Here is a 20455-nt window from a genome sequence, read left to right as displayed (position 1 = left end):
TTTGCTTTCAGGTTTCTCCGCTCAACTCCCTTACCTCTCTCTCCAAACCAATTTGTGTAGCACTGTAGCCAGAGGGAACTTTCTAAATGCAAGTCTAATCATGTCATCCTCCAACCTGAAGGCCCTTCCATAGCTTCCCAATGCCCTTAAAAAATGCTTCCCAGGTGGCTCAGTGGAGGCTTACAGTCCTTCCTGACCCGGGACATGCTCACCTCTACAGCTTCATTTCAGTTAAATCACTCCCTTATGTTACATGCTAATGAATACCAAACTCACTTCATTTTCAGCAAAGGGCCCTTGGCTTGGATCCCCCTTTTATCTCTGCTCCTTAGTTCATTAACTCATGCTCCTCTTTAGCTTTTACTTTAAACATATCTTTCTGGAAAACTTTTCCTTTGACTCAACTTTGGGTTTGGGGCCCCTCTTATAGACTCTTTTAGCATCCCAAAATAGCATTAACCACTGTGCACTGTAACTGCCGGGAGAAATATCAATAACCTCAGATATGCAGATGACACCACCCTTATGGCAGAAAGTGAAGAAGAACTAAAGAGCTTCTTGATGAAAGTGAAAGAGGAGAGTGAAAAAGTTGGCTTAAAGCTCAACATTCAGAAAACTAAGCTCATGGCATCTGGTCCCATCACTTCATGCCAAATAGATGGAGAAACAGTGGAAACCATGTCTGACTTTATTTGGGGGGGCTCCAAAATCACTGCAGATGGTGACTGCAGCCTTGAAATTAAAAGACGTTTACTCCTTGGAAGGAAAGTTATGACCAACCTAGATAGCATATTAAAAAGCAGAGACATTACTTTGCCAACAAAAGTCCATCTAGTCAAGGCTATGGTTTTTCCAGTACTCATGTATGGATGTGAGAGTTGGACTATAAGGAAAGCTGAGCACTGAAGAATTGATGCTTTTGAACTGTGGTGTTGGAGAAGACTCTTGAGAGTCCCTTGGACTGCAAGAAGATCCAACCAGTCCATCCTAAAGGAAATCAGTCCTGAATACTCATTGGAAGGACTGATGTTGAAGCTGAAACTCCAACACTTTGGCCACCTCATGCAAAGAGCTGACTCATTGGAAAAGACCCTGATGCTGGGAAAGATTGAGGGCAGGAGGAGAAGGGGACGACAGAGGATGAGATGGTTGGATGGCATCACTGACTCAGTGGACATGTGTTTGGGTGGACTCCAGGAGTTGGTGATGCACAGGGATGCCTGGCGTGCTGCGGTTCATGGGGTCACAAAGAGTCAGACACGACTGAGCGACTGAACCAAACTGTAACTGCTTGTTCACTGGTATATTATTCTGTGAAGATAGGAACTCTCATTCACCATTTTATTCATAGGGCCTGGCATAGTAGGTTCTCAAAATATTCAATGAATAAAGCAATATATAATAAATGAGTTCTCAATCTTGTTTTTCAACCAAAGAACAGATTTAACAGGTTGATCTAAGAGATTGTAACTCTTGCCATCATTCTCAAGAGAAAGAAAAACATAATAATTCCAAGTACCATGATGACTATATCCTGCTTAGTTATATGCAATGTGTTAACTGAAGAAAAGGCACTAATCATTAGGAAAGTATAACCCAAATTTTTACCCATCTTAGATGTCATAAGACAGCATCAGAAAATAAAATCTAACGACCAAGACATTAAGCGGTCTCACCTGAGAGTTTCTCTGGCATTATCACTATTTAGTTCCTATATATTTTTCTAAGCCATGCAAAAACAGCCTGTTTAACACAGACACACAGTTGGTGAAGTTGAAGACCAAAGCCAGTTGCAAATTTATTTTCAGCCCTGATACCAATTTACTTTCCTCCATTTGGTTCACTTTCTCCCACAAAAAAGGGACATACCTGAAACTTACCATATCTTTTACTATAGGACAGAAAGATTTCAATTGTTCTTACAGAAAAAAAGAAAAGAGGGAAAGGAAAGAGAAAAGTATGTACAGGGAACTTACAATTTTCAGTCCTGCATGTAAGGAGCACAGGTAAACACTCTAGGAACTGAAAAATCAACAGCTCTCAGATCCATAAAAGAGGGAAGAGTATAGGCCGAACCACTGATGCCCAGATTGAAGAAGGACAAGTGAAAACAGGGAGTCACAGCTTACTGGAGTAGAGGGTATGTGGCAGGAATCAGTGCCAGGGAAGGAAAATCTGAACTGTAACTGACGAATTTCTGGATACTCAGTGTAAATAGCTCTAAGAGTTAAAGGTTCCAGGGGACACTGTCACAGGCGGGACCCCACAGTTTTGTGAGATTTGCCTCCAAGAGCTCGACCAGGTTCCCACAGCAAATATTAGAGGAAAAAAAAAATCCCCTTGAGCTTTCAGTAGGGGAACAGAAAACTGAACTATTTTTAAATATGTCAGAGGACTCTGTTTTTAAGGACGCCTGCCCTCTGGAGAAAATAGTTAATCACAGCCTAACTTGCTAGGGTATTATTTGTCAGAGCCTAACTGACCTGGGAAAAGAGAACTACTCAACTCCAGCTCCCTCTAGCCTTCCATATGATGGAAGGGAAATGCCCAACCCCAAACAACTCTAGCCATCCTGTTCCACTGAAGTGAGACACACATAAAACTTACAGTTCAGAGAAACAGGCTCACTAAAAGACTGACACCTAATCACAGGACTATAGAATGCTTCCCCTCCCCTTATACCTTGCCATTTTATTATGAAAGGGCTATTTACAGCAATTCCTTTTACCAGGTATATCATATCTGGCTATCAATAAAAAATTACAAGGCATACTAAAAGGCAAAAAGTGCAATATGAAGAGACAGGGCAAGTAACAGAACAAGAGATGGCAAGAATGATGGAATTATCAGACCAGGAATTTAAAACAACTATTATTAACAAGCTAAGAGCTCTAACGTCCTTCAGAAGTTGAATAGATAAACTGTGGTATATCCAGACATCTAGAATATTGAAGTGAAGTGAAGTGAAAGTCGCTCAGTCGTGTCTGACTCTTGGCGACCCCATGGAATACACAGTCCATGAAATTCTCCAGGCCAGAATACTGGTATCCCCTTCTCCAGGGGATCCTGCCAACCCAGGGATCAAACCCAGTTCTCCCACGTTCCAGGAGGATTCTTTACCATCTGAGCTACCAAGGAAGCCCAAGAATACTGGAGAGGGTAGTCTATCCCTTCTCCAGCAGATCTTCTTGACCCAGGAATCGAACTGGGGTCTCTTGCATTGCAGGCAGATTCTTTACCAGCTGAGCTATCAGAAAGCCCGAATATCCAGAATATTATTCAACATTAAAAAGAAATGAGCTATCAAGCTAAAAAAGAAAGAAGAAATTTAAATGCATATTAGTAAGTGAAAGAAGCTAATCTGAAAATGCTATATACTGTATGATTCCAACTATATGACATTCTGGGAAAGGCAAAACTCTAAAGACAGTAAAAAAGATTAGCAGTTATCATGGGAAGGGTGGTGGGTGAACAAGTGCAGCACAGATGACTTTTAGGCGAAACTATTCTGTACGATACTGTAACAGTGGACACGTGTCATTATACATGTCCAAATTATGAACACGTTGGACATTATTATTATATGGACATTATGTCCAAACTCACATAATGTACACCACCAAAAAAATCCCCCTGTGCTTCCAGCAGGGGGAGGGAAAAATAAACTATTTTGAAATATGCCAGAAGCTTAGAGTACAGGATTTAGATAATTATGATGTGTCAGTGTTGGTTCATCGATTGCAACAACAGTACCACTCTGATGGAGGATACTGATAATGGGGGAGGCTATGCATGTATAGGGGCAGAGGGTATATGGGAAGTCTCTGTACCTTCCTCTTAATTTTGCCATGAATCTAAAACTACTCTTAAAAAATGAAGTCCTTAAAAAAAAAAAAAAATTCCCTGGCGATCCAGTGGTCAGGGCTCAGCACTGTCACTACTGGGACCTCGGCCCTGCTTGGCGGAACTAATATCTTACAAACCTCGCAGAATGCTCCATTCCCCCGAAAAAAGATACGCAGATATGTGTTTTAAAATACTATTTCTAATAAAAGAAACAAAAGGAATTACAGCAATTACTGAAGGAGTCTGCACAATTTCTTGGTGTCAAAAAGGAAAAGTACAAGCACATGTATTTACTCAAAGTGGAGTTCTTTTTTCTTCAAAGTGGAGTTCTTAATTCAACCAAACATTTAGTGACTGTCTCCTATGTGTCTAAAACTAGGATAATCACTAGGGATGTAACAGTGAACTCACAATATACACAGTTCTAGTGCTCACAGAGTTTACAGTCTACAGTGGGCATCACAAACAATGACATGAATAAAAAACCCTGCAAATTTGCATCATGCTGCAAAGACCTGCTGAAGATAATAGGGAAGTCAAAAGGGAGAGTTTTAGAAAGAAACTGATCAAGACCTTTAGCAGAAGCTACATTTAAATACTGTCCTCAAGGATGAGAAGAAGCCAACCATGTCAAGAGCTGGGATCAGAGCCTCCAGAAAGAGAAAAACCCTGTAGAGGCTCCTGGTAGAAAAAGACTAGAAAGGCAGGGGATTACAAGGAAAGAGGTAGCAGGAGTCCACTATTCAGGATTTATAGGTTGCTGATAATCCACCATTATCAAATGAGAAGCCATTTAAGCATTTAAAGTAGGGAAGTGACATTTATATTTAAAAGGGACTCAGGTTTACAAAAGACATTTATGTTTTTTATATCACCTCATGCCAGATGGCCAGTCAGAATGGCCATCATCAAAAAATTTATAAACAATAAATTTTGCTGAAGAGAGTATGGAGGAAAGAGAATCTTACACTGTTGGTGGGAATGTAAACAGGTACAGCCACTATGGAGAACAGCATACAGAGGTTCCTTAAGAAACTAAAAACAGAACTACCATATACATGACCCAGCAATCCCACTCCTGGGCATATACCTGGAGAAAACTGTAATTCCAAAAGATATACGCACCCCCATTGCTGACTGCAGCACTATTTACAACACCCAGGACATGGAAGCAACCTAAATGTCCATCAACAGAGGAATGGACAAAGAAGATGTGGTACATATATACAATGGAGTATTATTCAGCCATAAAAAAGGATGAAATTGTGTGCATTTGCAGAGACATGAATGGACCCAGACACTGTCATACAGAGTGAAATGAGTCAGAAAGAGAAAAACAAATATTGTACATTAATGCACAAATACAGAATCTAGAAAAGCATACAGATGAACCCATTTGCAAAGCAGAAATAGAGACACAGATGCATGGACACCAAGATGGGAAAGTGGGGTGAGATAAATTGGAAGATCTGGATCGATATATATACACTACTGAGTAAAAAATAGGTAATTAATGACAAAACGTGGTCCACTGGAGCAGAGAATGGCAAACCACTTCACTATTCTTGCCTTGAGAACCCCATGAAAAGCATGAAAAGGCAAAAAGATAGCACACTGAAAGATGAACTCCCCAGGTCGGTAGGTGCCCAATATGCTACTGGAGATCAGTGGAGAAATAACACCAGAAAGAATGAAGAGATGGAGCCAAAGCAAAAACAACATCCACTTGTGGGTTTAACTGGTGATGGAAGTAAAGTCCGATGCTGTAAAGAGCAATATTGCATAAAAACCTGGAATGTTAGGTCCATGAATCAAGGCAAATTGGAAGTGGTCAAACAGGAGATGGCAAGAGTGAACATCAACATTTTAGGAATCAGAGAACTAAAATGGACTGGATTGGGTGAATTTAACTCAGATGACCATTATATCTACTACTGTGGGCAAGAATCCCTTAGAAGAAAGGAAGTAGCCATCATAGTCAACAAAAGAGTCTGAAATGCAGTACTTGGATGCAATCTCAAAAACGACAGAATGATCTCTGTTCATTTCCAAGGCAAACTATTCAATATCACAGTAATCCAATTCGATGCCCCGACCAATAATGCTGAAGAAGCTGAAGTTGAATGGTTCTATGAAGACCTACAAGACCTTCTAGAACACCAAAAACAGATGTCCTTTTCATTATAGGGAACTGGAATGCAAAAGTAGGAAGTCAAGAGATACCTGGAGTAACAGGCAAGTTTGGCCTTGGAGTACAGAATGAAGCAGGGTACAGGCTAATACAGTTTTGCCAAGAGAATGCACTGTTAACAGGAAATACTTCTTCTGACAACACAAGAGGACTCTACACATGGACATCAGCAGACAGTCAATAATGAAATCAGATTGATTATATTCTTTGCAACCAAAAATGGAGAAGCTCTGTATACAGTCAGCAAAAACAAGACCAGGAGCTGACTGTGGCTCAGATCATGAACTCCTTATTGCCAAATTCAGACTTAAATTGAAGAAAGTAGGGAAAACCATTAGACCACTCAGGTATGACCTAAATCAAATCCCTTACAATTATACAGTGGAAGTGACACATAGATTCAAGGGATTACATCTGACAGAGTGCCTGAAGAACTATGGATGGAGGTTTGTGACTTTGTACAGGAGGCAGGGATCAAGACCATCTCCAAAAAAAAAGAAAGGCAAAATGGATTCTGAGGAAGTCTTACAAGTAGCTATGAAAAGAAGAGAAGCGAAAGCCAAAGGAGAAAAGGAAAGATACACCCACTTGAATGCAGAGTTCCAAAGAATAGCAAAGAAAGATAAGAAAGCCTTCCTCGGTGATCAGTGCAAAGAAATAGAGGAAAACAATAGAATGGGAAAGACGAGAGATCTCTTCTAGAAAATTAAAAGATGCCAAGGGAACATTTCATGCAAAGATGGTCACTATAAAGGACAGAAATGGTATGGACCTAACAGAAGCAGAAGATATTAAGAACAGGTGGCAAGAATACACAGAAGAACTATACAAGAAAGGTCTTCACAACCCAAACAATAACGATGGTGTGATCACTCACCTAGAGCCAGGCATCCTGGAATGCAAAGTCAAGCGGGCCTTAAGAAGCATCACTACGAACAAAGCTAGTGGAGGTGATGGAATTCCAGTTGAGATATTTCAAATCCTAAAAGATGATGCTGTGAAAGTGCTGCATTCAATATGCCAGCAAATCTGGAAAGCTCAGCAGTGGCCACAGGACTGGAAAAGGTCCATTTTCATTCCAATCCCAAAGAAAGGCAATGCGAAAGAATGTTCAAACTACCCCACAATTGCACTCATCTCACACACTAGTAGAGTAATGCTCAAAATTCTCCAAGCCAGGCTTCAACAGTACATGAACCATGAACTTCCAGATGTTCAAGTTGAAGGCAGAGGAACCAGAAATCAAACTGCCAACATCCACTGGATCATCATAAAAGCAAGAGAGTTCCAGAAAAACATCTACTTCTGCTTTACTGACTATGCCAAAGCCTTTGACTGTGTGGACCACAACAAACTATTGAAAAATCTATAAGAGATGGGAATACCAGACCACCTGACCTGCCTCTTGAGAAATGTGTATGCAGGTCAGGAAGCAACAGTTAGAACTGGACATGGAACAACAGACTGGTTCCAAATTGTGAAAGGAGTACGTCAAGGCTGTATATTGTCACCCTGCTTATTTAACTTATATGCAGAGCACATCGTGAGAAATGCTGGGCTGGATGAAACACAAGCTGGAATCAAGACTGCTGGGAGAAATATCAATAGCCTCAGATATGCAGATGACACCACCCTTATGGCAGAAAGCAAAGAAGAACTAGAGCTTCTTGATGAAAGTGAAAGAGGAGAGTGAAAAAGTTGGCTAAAACTCAACAATCAGAAAACTAAGATCATGGCATCCTGTCCCATCACTTCATGGCAAATAGACGGGGAAACAATAGAAACAGTGAGAGACTATTTTTTGGAGGTGCAAAATCACTACGGATGGTGACTGCAGCCATGAAATTAAAAGACACTTGCTCCTTGGAAGAAAAGCTATGACCAGCCTAGACAACATTACTTTGTTGGCAAAGGTCTGTCTAGTCAAAGCTATGGTTTTTCCAGTACTCATGTATGGATGTGAGAGTTGGACTATAAAGAAAGCTGAGCACCGAAGAATGATGCTTTTGAACTGTGGTGTGAGGGAAGACTCTTGAGAGTCCCTTGGACTGCAAGGAGATCCAACCAGCCCATCCCAAAGGAAATCAGCCCTGAATATTCACTGGAAGGACTGATGCTGAAGCTGAAACTCCAATACTTTGGCCACCTGATGCAAAGAGCTGACTCATTTGAAAAGACCCTGATGCTGGGAAAGATTGAAGGCGGGAGGAAAAGGGGACGACAGAGGATGAGATGGTTGGATGGCATCACCGACTCAATGGCATGAGTTTGAGTAAACTCTGGGAGTTGGTGATGGACAGGGAAGCCTGGTGTGCTGCAGTCCATGAGGTTGCAAAAAGTCGGACACGACTGAACGACTGAACTGGACTAGTGAGAACCTGCTATATCGCACAGAGGGGAAAAAGGTACATATATTAAGGACATACACTTAATCTTAAAAATGCATTCCAATATACATTAGGTGCAGACAAATGCTACTTGATTCCGCTTATACAAGGTACCTAGAAAAGTCAAGTTCATAGAGTCAGAAAGTACATTCATTGGTAGATGTGGCCAGGGACAGGGTGTGAGCGTGGGGTGGGGAGGGGGAATGGGGAGTTAGTGTTTTTTGGGGACAGAGTTTCAGATTAGGAAGGTGACAAATTCAGGACATGGATAATGGTGAGAGTTGTACAACAATGTGAATGTACTTTTTGCCACTGAACTGTACAGTTAAATATGTTAAAATAGTATGTTTTATATTATAGGACTTTTATCACAATAAAAGTTTTTTTTTAAATAAAATGACCGACTGTGACCTCTTCTGTGAAGTTAGCATGGACTTCGACATTCCTTGCCACAGACAAGGAAACTGAAGCTCACAGAGTTTATATTCACTGACAAGATCACACAGTCAAACCCAGCCATGTGTTCAAAGTCTGAGCTCTCTCACATCCGTCACCCTTAACAAAGAACCCTGTACTCACTCACCCATTCAGCCCCATTGAGTCAAAAGTGCACTGGCCTCACAACTGTCCTCCTGAAACAACAACAACAACAAAAAAATGTGTGTGGCGATTTTTAAATATGTCCACAATTTTTTTGCTAGGAAGTCAACCTGTCTCTCCCTTAAAATTTCTTCTATTTCCCACAGTGATGTTCTTCATCATTTAATACTGTATTTATGCTCCTTTTTTGTGGCAGAAATTCTCCATCCGATTTGTTTTTTTTGTTTTAACAGCTTCATTGATGGCAATTTCCTGATAGTTCAGTGGTTAGGACTCGGAGTTTTTACTGTGGTGGCCCAGGTTCAATCCCTGGTCAAGGAATGAACATCCCACAAACCATGTGGCACAGGCAAAAAAAAGAAAACAAATCCAGCTTCCTTGAGATGTAATTCAAATACCATACAATTCATCTATTTAAAGCATACCTCTGTTTTAAAAATAATTCACTGAGAGAAAGCAAAATGGCTTACAATTAGTCCAATTGCTTTTTCCAGAGTTTGTTTATCCAGTAAAGACTTACCAGGATCTCTAGTTGGTTCATTTATTTCACTACCTGACAGAGATGGACAGGGAGCTAGGGCTTAAGCAACTGCTATATAGCTCAGGATAAGATTTTATGACTACTTTTCCTGTCTTGGCCCTCATCTCTGAATTTTGTTCATGTCAATTTGGTGGAGACTTCTTCCTGCAGAAGTAAGCCGATTGTGACAGTAAAAGCTTTTATCAGAAAGGAGGGAAAATATGCACTTATATAAATATTTTACAAATAATGTGAATAAATCATACATAGTGTCTTTATGACTTTGCTGTTGTGGCCTCAGGACACAATGAACCATGTACCTCACTTGCTTCTTCCTGTGACAGGTTAGCAAGGATTTTCAAACATTCTGTGATTCTGACAACAGTATGATCCTCTTGGAAAGGATAACTTCAGTTGAACTTCTTTCAATCTAATCCAAAATATACTGTTCCTGGAAGACAGTCCTTTAAATCTGTGGTATTAAATTAAGTCTGTTATCTGTTTTCATCACCCTGAAGTTTTCTTCATTACTTTTGCTTTAGTATTATTTTTGTTATTGCTAATTCATTATATTCCATTTTGGCAGGGGAGTGGTTAAGGTTGAGGGCTAATGGGTATAAACCTAAATTTATAATATCTTCTTTCCTGGAGAATTATTTCCTTTGAACAAATGTGCAAATGCATTAATACTATGAAGGTGGATAACATTTGGTTTTATCCAGACAGTAACCTATTAGATTTCAAGTTTACTGACTTCATGATACTTCATAAAATTTGTCCTGCTCGATTTTCTTGTCAAATTATATTTATCTTTCAAGTGTTACTGAAATACATCTACTCTCAAAGGATAAGATTTGATATGCTTGAGAATATTTAAAACACATATACCATTTTCTTCCAAAAATGTTTTGAGTAGCACTTTTGGAATTGGCCTCTTGAGGTGATTACCTTAAGAAAGTAATACTTGTTTGGATTTTAAGTTATTAGAAGTTGTTTTTCAAAGTCAGCTTAATTTATCATGCTCATATCCTTGTATTTATGTTATAGACATAAAATGTAATACCTTTCTCCTTAAGAAGCCACTGCAATAAGAAGTCCAAGCACCACAACTAGAGAGTTGCCCCTGCTCTCCATAACTAGAGAAAGCCCGAGCATAGCAACAAAGACCCAGCACAGCCAAAAATAAATAAATAATTAAAAAACAAAACAAAACAAAACACATGCACAACAAAACTAAGTGATAATCTAAGCAGACCATGGTTTCTGAGTCTCCAGGTAATTCCAACGAAAAGGGCACAAAACAAACTCATTGATGTAGAAACTGCAATGCTAAGAAGGATGGAAGTTGAATGTAAGGACTGACTATCTAATATAAAGAGTGATGACTACTAGGACTCGCCTGGTGGTCCAGTGATTAAGAAGGTGCCTTCCAGTGCAGGGGATATGGGTTCAATTCCTGGTTGGGAAACTAAGATCCCACATGCTGCAAGGCAACTAGGCGGCCACACTGCAACTGGAGAAGCCAGTGCATCACAACTGGAGACTCTGGGCACTGCCAATCGCCACAACTTGAGTCCTATGCCACAAGGAAATATCCCGCATCATGCAGCAAAGATCTCGTATGACACAACCAAGACTCAACACAGCTAAAGAAAGAAAGCAAATGAATGAATTCAGGTCCAATGCTGGCAGCTCTGATTTTTCAGGAGTTGCAAAACATTGAAATTACAATAAAATATCCCATTTTTTATACGCTGGAAACTAATTTTTAAACAATGTCTGAGATACCAGTTTGCAGGCTCTGGTATAAAATTGTTAAAACGAAATACAGCTTTTAAAGCCTTCAGCATAAACAATCCATGCTGCCAAAAACAAGGATGGGAACTCACAAAACAAGAAAAAAGCACCATGTTTAACTAAAAAGTACCTTGTTCACTCCAGAAACAAAAAAAAGACTGAATATAATAAGTGAGAGTCTGAAATGATAATTCTTTCAACAGAGAAGTTCAGAGTATCATAGTTAGTACTGTTAACTAGACAAATTTAATTCATTTTTGTTCCTTATACAAGGGAAATTTCCCATTTCTCAATTTCAGATCTAAACAATAATTTGATGTATTATTCTAAGGAAATGAATAGCATTCAACATAAAAAGTCACTCCAAAGTAGATTAAGGCAAACATTTATATGACAAACAGATGGGTTTATGAAGGAAAAAGGCTATGACACATCAAACAAAATTACCATAACTCCAATGTCTGATAACGAATGCAGCTACTTGCATTGAGCTAAGTTAAGGCCATGGACACTGTAAATTCATTTCAAAGCATACAGTCAAAGACTCAACACTAATATTGGTAAAGCTTTTCATTATAAAATGATAATATCATTAAACTTCCCTGAGCAAGAAGAACAGCTAACAGGATGGGGAAGAAGAAAAGGGAGCTGGGTTTGTAACGATGCTATACATAAAACCTGAATTCTCTTCCTGTATTTCTCCTAACTCATATAGAAAAGCCATACAAAGCAGTAATATCTCACAGTAGTGCCTGCTAGGCTCTAATTAGATCTCATGTAACATTTCACCGTATTTTTATTCCATTTTCTCACCTCAATTACCCTGAGTAGTGAACATTTTTCACCTTCTGAAATCCTTACCCTGTAACTTTTTATTTTTCTCTCGTGGATGGAGCATAAAGGTTTACAACATGACTGTTCCCATATTTCAGATTTCTCTTAGCTTTATGTATGAACTAGCCACAAAGAAATTTGGGTTTTTTCCTCTCCCAAAGTTGCGAACAGCTAAGTCTTTTGGTGGGGGGGGGGCTTTTCATTGTGGAGTGCAGGCTTTCTCTAGTTGCAATGCACATACTTCTGTTTTGTCATTTGGGCTCTAGAGCACTCATGGACTCAGCAGTTGTAGCACACAGGCTCCCAGAACACATGGGCTCAGTAGCTAAAGTGGCAGACTTGGCTGCTCCACAGCATGTAGGATCTTAGTTCCCCAACAAGGGATCAAACCTGAGCTCCCGGCATTGCAAGGCAGTTACACTAAGGTTCTAAAAGTATACCTTCCTTGTACCTTTCCTTTCTAATTCTTCTATTCCACTCTTTCAAAGTTCCTTCCTAAGGGTTGTCCTTTATCAAACTATAAGGAAGTATAACCTTCCAGTCTTTCCCAGACCCCTAAAACATTCCCTAGTGTTTAAAATATGGCTTTATAGACTATAAATATGTATTTATGACATTATTACTAAATAATAAAAATTATATTTACAGTCAAATACAAGTATGGAAAATAAACAGTTTCTGTTAGGATAGTGAAATTTCCACTTTCTTTTCATTTTTAATTATTTTCATTACATTACTTGTGTAACAAAATGAGTACCACCATCCTTGGTTGAAAAACTGTTCATACAAAGATGCTACTTAACTCTTATCAGCCAATTCTCTCATGCAGTTGTTTCAGAATGTTGGTAAATTTCAATGGGCAGCCAAATTTAACAGTCATAATATATGTCATGCTAAAGTTTTCATTTCAAAGATATAGAAAGACATCCCACTCATTATGGTTATCAAAAATCAGCCAGAGGACTTCCCTGGTTGTCCAATGGTTAAGAATCCACCTGCCAATGCAAGAGACAAGGGTTCAATCTCTGGCCCGGGAACTAAGATCCCAAATGTTGTGCAGCAACTAAGCCTGTGTGCCAAAACTACTGAGTTCATGAACCACAACTATAAAAGCCCACATGCTCTAGAGCCTGTGTTCCACAACCAGAGAAGCCACAGCAAGGAGAAGCCCGTGCACTGCAACTAGAGAGTAGCCCCTGCTTGCTGCAACTAGAGAAAGCAATGAAGAGACTGTACACCACAACGAAGACCCAGCACAACCAAAAAACAAAAAATTAGCCAAAAGTGTATTTTATGATCAAAACCAATGCAGTCCCATTATGGCAAACAGTTGATGAAGGAAACAGGTTGAAACCACTAACCAATAAATGATTACTTTTTTAAGGCACCTCCTCTATTAAGAAGGAACTTAGGATAGTTTCACAAGACTCAAGAGTGGCCAAAACACACGGACTCACAAATGGCTCCAGTGATAAAGCAATGGAGAAAGAATCAAGGGAAATAGTAACCTTTGACTATGTCTCAATTTCTTTACTAGTAAAATAAGAACAACCAACAAAGAAAAACAACACTGATCAGAGATGTGCGGCAACCCAGAGTGTTCTTTCCCCTTATCCATGTTCTCCCTATAAAACAGCTTCAAGGCTGGAGGAGGTAAGTAGGTAAGGAAAATAAGTAGGCAAAGGCAACCATAATCTGTTGAGCAACCTCTCCTCATATCCACACAGAGGGCCAAAGAGTTTCTCCTATTCTTCTTTCATCTCCACACAAAATAAACAGAATCCTAGGGGAAAAAAACTTGAATTTATTCTGGCTTGTTTGTGAGTTTATATTTATTACTACTGAAGACAGACCCAGAAATCTCTTCTTTCCTTCCTGTGATTCCTTACTGAATTCACAAGAATCCACTGTCTTTTGGGTCTATCTGCAGGAGTAGTCGGAGAAGGCAATGGCACCCCACTCCAGTACTCTTGCCTGGAAAATCCCATGGGTGGGGAAGCCTGGTAGGCTACCGTCCATGGGGTCGCTAAGAGTCGGACACGACTGAGCGACTTCACTTTCACTTTTCCCTTTCATGCACTGGAGAAGGAAATGGCAACCCACTCCAGTATTCTTGCCTGGAGAATCCCAGGGATGGCGGAGCCTGGTAGGCTGCCGTCTATGGGGTCGCGCAGAGTCGGACACGACTGAAGCGACTTAGCAGCAGCAGCATCAGGAGTAGTAGTCTCTGATAAACAGCCTCTTAATTGACATCCAGTGAAAACGCTAAAAAGATAATGTTCGGGAGAAGTAGAGGAGGAAATAGCCTCCCATGGCCTCAAAGGAGAAAAAGTGCCATTAACTCTGTGTTAAGTACCAATACACTAAAATAAGAGACATACATTTGAGTTTCACTTTGGAACCGTAAAAGCAATGAACAAGAAGAGCTTTTTTTAAAAAAAAAAAGTTTTTCTTTAAAGCCAAGAAAGACATAATGAGAAAAGAAACAATTGGTAAGCCCACTACAAAGAAGCAAACAAACAAACAAATAAAAAAAACACCCAAATATCGGTCTTTTAGTATTACTTTGTAGAGTATTAATTAAAACTAACTCTTCTCTAGTAACTTGCTCAGAAGTCAAATATATACATGCCCACAGGATTCCTACAAGCCTGGGCCAAATTCAATTATTAAGTCAGTGTAGTGAAATTATCTTAGAACAATTTTGTATATTTGGCTACATAAAAGTCCGACTCTAAAACAATGCTTTAAAATTCCAGAATAGGAAAAATGCTGTTACTCAAAAGATAACTGGGTTTCACTTATCTCTCTTCCTTTAATATCACCTGCTAATAATAAAAAATCATTTTAATCAGTTATATAACATCTGAACTCTTAAAATCTAAAGGACAACATCTAGAATATTTATCAAATGCCTAGGGGAAAATGTGACATTAAAATATATAAAATGAAAAACTTCTTTTTAATGACTATACCAAGAATAAAATTATTACCACACTGATCTTGAAAGTAACCATTTTCTCCTTCCTAATAATCAGTCATACTTACCTAACCTTTTTACTCTTTTCCATAATTAGCCTTTATCTTGTTCCACATTCTAATCTACTCATACCTTGAAGAACCACAATTCTGCCTAACCAAATACTTCTAAAAACTACATGCATCTAGTTATATATGTCAAACCATACTTGTACACAGATATAAATCTCTTTAAGTATAACCACCCCTCATTAGTATACTCATTAGGAAATTATATCCTGAGTAGATGAATTTGCTAGAGAATTAAAGTTTATTTTTTTAAACCCTACAACTAAGATTAAAATATACTTTATACTTAAATAAAAGCCACTATAAAAATAACTTAATCAAAAGTCAATAAGGAAAAGAAATGAGATATAAATATTGGGAGAGAAAAAAAGGAAGAAGTAATTTTAGAGCATATTCTCACACATGGACTCTTAGCACAGTCAAACACATGTGACACGTGAATTTAACCTTTTTGATGGCTGAGAATAACTACTGTATTTTTCTATGAAAAACTATGTCATCTAGCCCTAATGATGTAAAGCCAAATGCTGTTATACTAAATGGCCCAGGGTATTAAGTTTTAATACAGTACTTTTTGTCTCTTTCTCACAGTTGGTGTGTTCAGCTCTAGCAGCACCTTCCTTTCCTAATGTGTAATGTGCCTCCTTTTTAAAAATTATTTTGGCCACAAAGCATGTAAGATCTTAGTTCCGTGGCCAGGAAACAGGATGTCTTAACCACTGGACTGCCAGGGAAGTCCCATAATGTACCTCCTTTAATATGCTATGAGCTATAACCAAGTGAAAGAAAGTGTTAGTCGCTCAGTCATGTCCGACTCTTTGTGACCCCATGGACTGTAGCCCGCTAGGCTCCTCTGTCCATAGAATTCTCCAGGCAAGAATACTGGAGTTGGTCGCCATTCCTTTCTCAAGAGGATCTTTCTGACCCAGGGATCGGATCCAGGTGTCCCACATTGCAGGCGGATTCTTTACCGTCTGAGGTGACTTAGTAAAATGCAGTAACTATGTTCCTGGAAGCTATAGAAGTACTCTTTTAGGAAAAGTACATGAATTTTAGGACTCACACTTAAAGAACACAGACTTTCTAGTCTATACGCAAGTTCTCAGCTATATATACAAAGAAGTTTCTAAGGGAATTAAAACTATTAAGAGTTTCTATAGGCGTAAAACTATGATTAGATAAAGGACCACCTTCATTTCATAATCAGGTCAAATGCAGCAGATCCAGGAGCAGTGTGTACTGAAAATGATGATTGTTCTTTTATTTGTAAGAGATTGCCTTATGTTTTAGAAAGGGCAGACTAGTTAGATCATTAGCCCAAAGAATGTCTTTAACTTATAAATGTAATTATTTGCAAACATTAAAGAAAAAAAGAAATGCTATTTAATGTGTTCAAATACACATAACAAATCAAGTTAATAAAGAACAATTTCTAACTAGGAATCTTGAGTACATTCCTAATACAAACAAATAGGAAGAGCCTATAATAGACATGTCAAATATAAATGCCTCTCAAGCAATTTGTTCTGTTAGGTTAACCATTGTCTCTATGACTCTGATTTCATCAAATTATTTCTTAGCAAACTATTTTCCACAGATGTTTTTTGGTCATGGGTGAAAATGATTCTCGGTAGTTATAACCCAACAATTTTCTGAACCTCAGAAGAGTTACACCACATCAAAACTGAAGGTGGACTCATTAGCAGACTTCAAACCTTACACATCTGACAATGCAAACCAGAAAAAGCACATCCCTGGCAATTTCCATTGACCTCTAATATTTCAGAAATTAATATAGTATTGATGTGACTCACATTGTGTTGTTTTCAAATAAATTTTATTTATTTCTACTTTTTTTACAGTTAACACACACATGATTTCCAAAAACTACATGGCACTTCATGCGTATTGTAAGTATGAAGCACACATTAATTAAAAATGCTATACAAAAATAACATTTTTCATCTATGAAACTGGTAATATGACACAAAATTGTGATGCCCCACATTAGGTAAGTCCAGAGGAACAAGCTCTCATGCCTTGCTCAGGGGACTGTATCACCTTTCCAAAAGACTGATAAAAATGTGCACTTATTGAATCTTCAGGAATAAATAATAATATTCATCAATCAAACCCTAAGGAAAGAAGTTTCCTAAGGAAATAAAGTATTTCAGAATTTATAGCAGCAGACATCTGAAATAACCTAAAAACAATAGAAGTGTAGTTAATTTGGGTGTTTTACAGCCATTAATAATCTAATGATATGGAACTATTTTCTCAACAATAAGTGAAAATAGAATACTATTAACTGTATTACTTAAAACATACATTATACATGTATCTCTGTCTGCTTTCATATAATCACAGAAAAAAATGGAAAGAAAATTTATCTGCAAATAATGATTAAGAGGAGCCTCTAGGGCTATAGCCCATATCATTGCAAAGAGTCAGACGTAACTGAGCACACACACATGCACACAATGATTACTCTAGGAAATATTATATTTGGTTTTATTTTGTTCTTTATAACTTTGCCACACTGCTCAAATTTAAAAAAAAACAACCTTCAAATATGAATTAATCACATAAATTAACTGAAAAGAGAAATCAAAACCAAATGCCTGGTCCATAATGCTGTGAAAAAATACTGAGATGCTGTTTAAAAAGGGCTTCCCTTGTGGCTCAGCTGGTAAAGAATCCGCCTGCAATGCAGGAGACCTGGGTTCGATCCCTGGGTTGGGAAGATCCCCTGGAGAAGGGAAAGGCGACCCAATCCCGTATTCTGGCCTGGAGAATTCCATGGACTGTATACTCCTTGGGGTCGCCAAGAGTCAGAAACAGCTGAGCGACTTTCACATTCTTCAACTGTTTAAAAAAGCTTTTAAACAGGAAAATAGTTCATACTGTATTTTATAACGAGAATTTAAAAAATATATATGTTAGCATACAGAAGTAGAATTTAAAGGAATATATACAAACTGCCAAATTCATAAACCAAAATAGAGCACTTATAAGCACTTACACTTTGTTAAAAATGGCAAAACATCGTTACTTTTTATAATGAATGTTTTACTTCTGTAAAAAGCTTACAATAATAGAAAGAAAGTCTTCCTAACACTGTTTAAATTATAAATCATACTTGCAAGGAAATAACCCAAGACTTTAATGAAGTTGCCATTAAAATAAGTAAGTAGTCACTGATTAAAAGTATAAAAATAAGTAGTCACTGATTAAAAGTATATATTATATCAAAACTAATCATACTTTATCTTTTTACCTTAAAACATTGCAACTGAGTTACACTGGATTTAGAATGCTATAAAACTAACAATCATACATATGCTGAAGCTATATATACTACAGTCCTCGAAAAATTAAAGTTCCTGCCACCCAATAGAGGTAATGTGACTACTTAAAAACCAAAACTTTTGTGCACAGCCTACACTGCATCTTACTGGGCACACCAGAGACTATTCTCAAATCTTCTCAAGTCAAGAGTGTGTGTGTGTGTGTGCGTGTGTGTGTGTCTATGTGGGTGTGTTAGTCGCTCAGTTGTGTCCTACTCTCTGCGACGCCATGGACTGTAGCTTCTCTATACATAGAATTCTCCAGGCAAGAATACTGGAGTGGGTTGCCATTCCCTTCTCCAGGTCACTTACTCAAAGCCAAAATTAAATTCTCCCAACTCTGTAACTGGTCATCACTGGACTCAGGATTTTATAACAATGTGGAAAATCAAGATAATTGTTACATTAAGGATTAAGTGGATTCAGTGTTTAGCTCCCTCAAATGAAAAATATTTGATCCTGCATAACAAACAACACTTTAATATATTTCAGTCAGTACCAAAAGAAAACCAGTGCAAAAAACAAACCAAAGGGACACAGCTTTTGTGAGCAGGGAAGAATGCCTCAGATAGAGGAACTAAACCTAAGAACTGAATTAAGGGCTAAAAATTCTGAATTCTAATCACAAATAAGACAGTGACCCAACCTAAATTTTATCTCAACCACATAGTCTCGACCACAAATGGAGACTTATTAAAAAATAAGTCATAAAATGTTTGAAAAAAATTAAAACTTAAATTTTTAACCAAGAGAAAGAATTCATTTTCCTAACCTGGTCCACATATAGACAAATCCCAATGGCCCTGAAATCAGCACTGGTAAGTATGGCAACTAAGAAAGATTTCAAGTATGTTTAGCAACTGGGGGGATGGTATTTTAGCACCTTAGTTTAATCATAGCTGAGTGCATAAAGAGGTTTATGCTGTCAGTACTGTCCTAACAAGAAAGTACAGCATAGCCTTACCTACAAAATGATTAAAAATGTGCAGTTCAAGAAAAAAGATAATGATAACTATATATACAATAAGAGTATAAAATGTTATTCACTATTTATTATCACACATATTAAAATCTTAAATCAAAATATATTTGTTAAATATGTAAGCACACTTTTAAACTGTATATATACTCTGTATTTAATCATTCTCAAGTATTTCTATACTAAATACTTAGCTCTTTAACCACATTAGTCCTTATTGCCTTCATTCATCATCTTTGTTATGTGCCCGTTTTTTGGATCTCAGCATTTTTATCTTTTATTATCTGAAAAATCCACATTATTGACATTCTTCATTTGGTAAGTTAAAACTAAGATGAAATTGTTTCTAATTTCTTAAACTTATGACACTGGGTAAAGTTAATGATAAGAAAATTAATGAAACAGCTTAACAGCACAGCTTGGGAATTATTATATGAAAAAAAGCCTCCAGAGGGTGGGGATAGGAGGGAAGGGAGGACAGAACTTTGCAAATGGAAATATGGCAGATTACTTAAATGACCTGCCTACTAAAAACTGAAAATGCTGAATTAAAAGCAACAACTGAAGTATTTTTCAGCTTGAAAATTTTATTTCATTCTATCATATCTTATACCCATTTCTCTCCTAAGTATTCTCACATTTGCATATAAATACTTAAACTTTTTAAAATAATTGCTTTTTAATGTCTTGGTGCACTAATTCTATCATTTCAGCATTTCTAGGTCTATTTCTATTGACTGATTTTTCTCTTAGCTATGGATGATATTCTCCTACTTATTTGCATATCCAATTAACACAGAACTCAAGATAATGATTCCTTCTAGGTCAGAAAAAGAACCTTCTAAGATATCAGTTGCATTTTATTTCTTTGATGGAGTGATGGGTATAGTGTTTACTTCTAGTCTT

General features: G+C 37.8%; 1 protein-coding gene across 49 annotated transcripts in view; it reads right to left on the bottom strand.

Annotated features, from left to right (window-relative positions):
- Positions 1–20455, bottom strand: part of CSNK1G1 (casein kinase 1 gamma 1) — a 165457-nt gene that overhangs the window by 123545 nt on the left and 21457 nt on the right. For 8 of the 49 annotated variants that reach the window (XM_081507368.1, XM_081507393.1, XM_081507407.1 and 5 more), the window contains exon 1: positions 19343–19421. The exons of 31 other annotated variants lie outside the window; for them this stretch is intronic. The gene's annotated coding sequence lies outside the window, so the exon portion shown is untranslated. Of the gene's footprint in view, positions 1–9007; positions 9057–19342; positions 19422–20455 lie in introns of those variants that run through there. 10 more of the 49 variants (XM_081507361.1, XM_081507381.1, XM_081507376.1 and 7 more) reach the window with 2 other exon arrangements.

This window comes from Giraffa tippelskirchi, chromosome 7 (assembly GCF_054371585.1).
Source record: "Giraffa tippelskirchi isolate mGirTip1 chromosome 7, T2T-mGirTip1v1.2.pri, whole genome shotgun sequence".
Classification (NCBI taxonomy): Eukaryota; Metazoa; Chordata; class Mammalia; order Artiodactyla; family Giraffidae; genus Giraffa; species Giraffa tippelskirchi.
The sequence above is the reverse complement of the archived record's forward strand: the minus strand, read 5'-3'. Positions and strand labels throughout refer to the sequence as shown.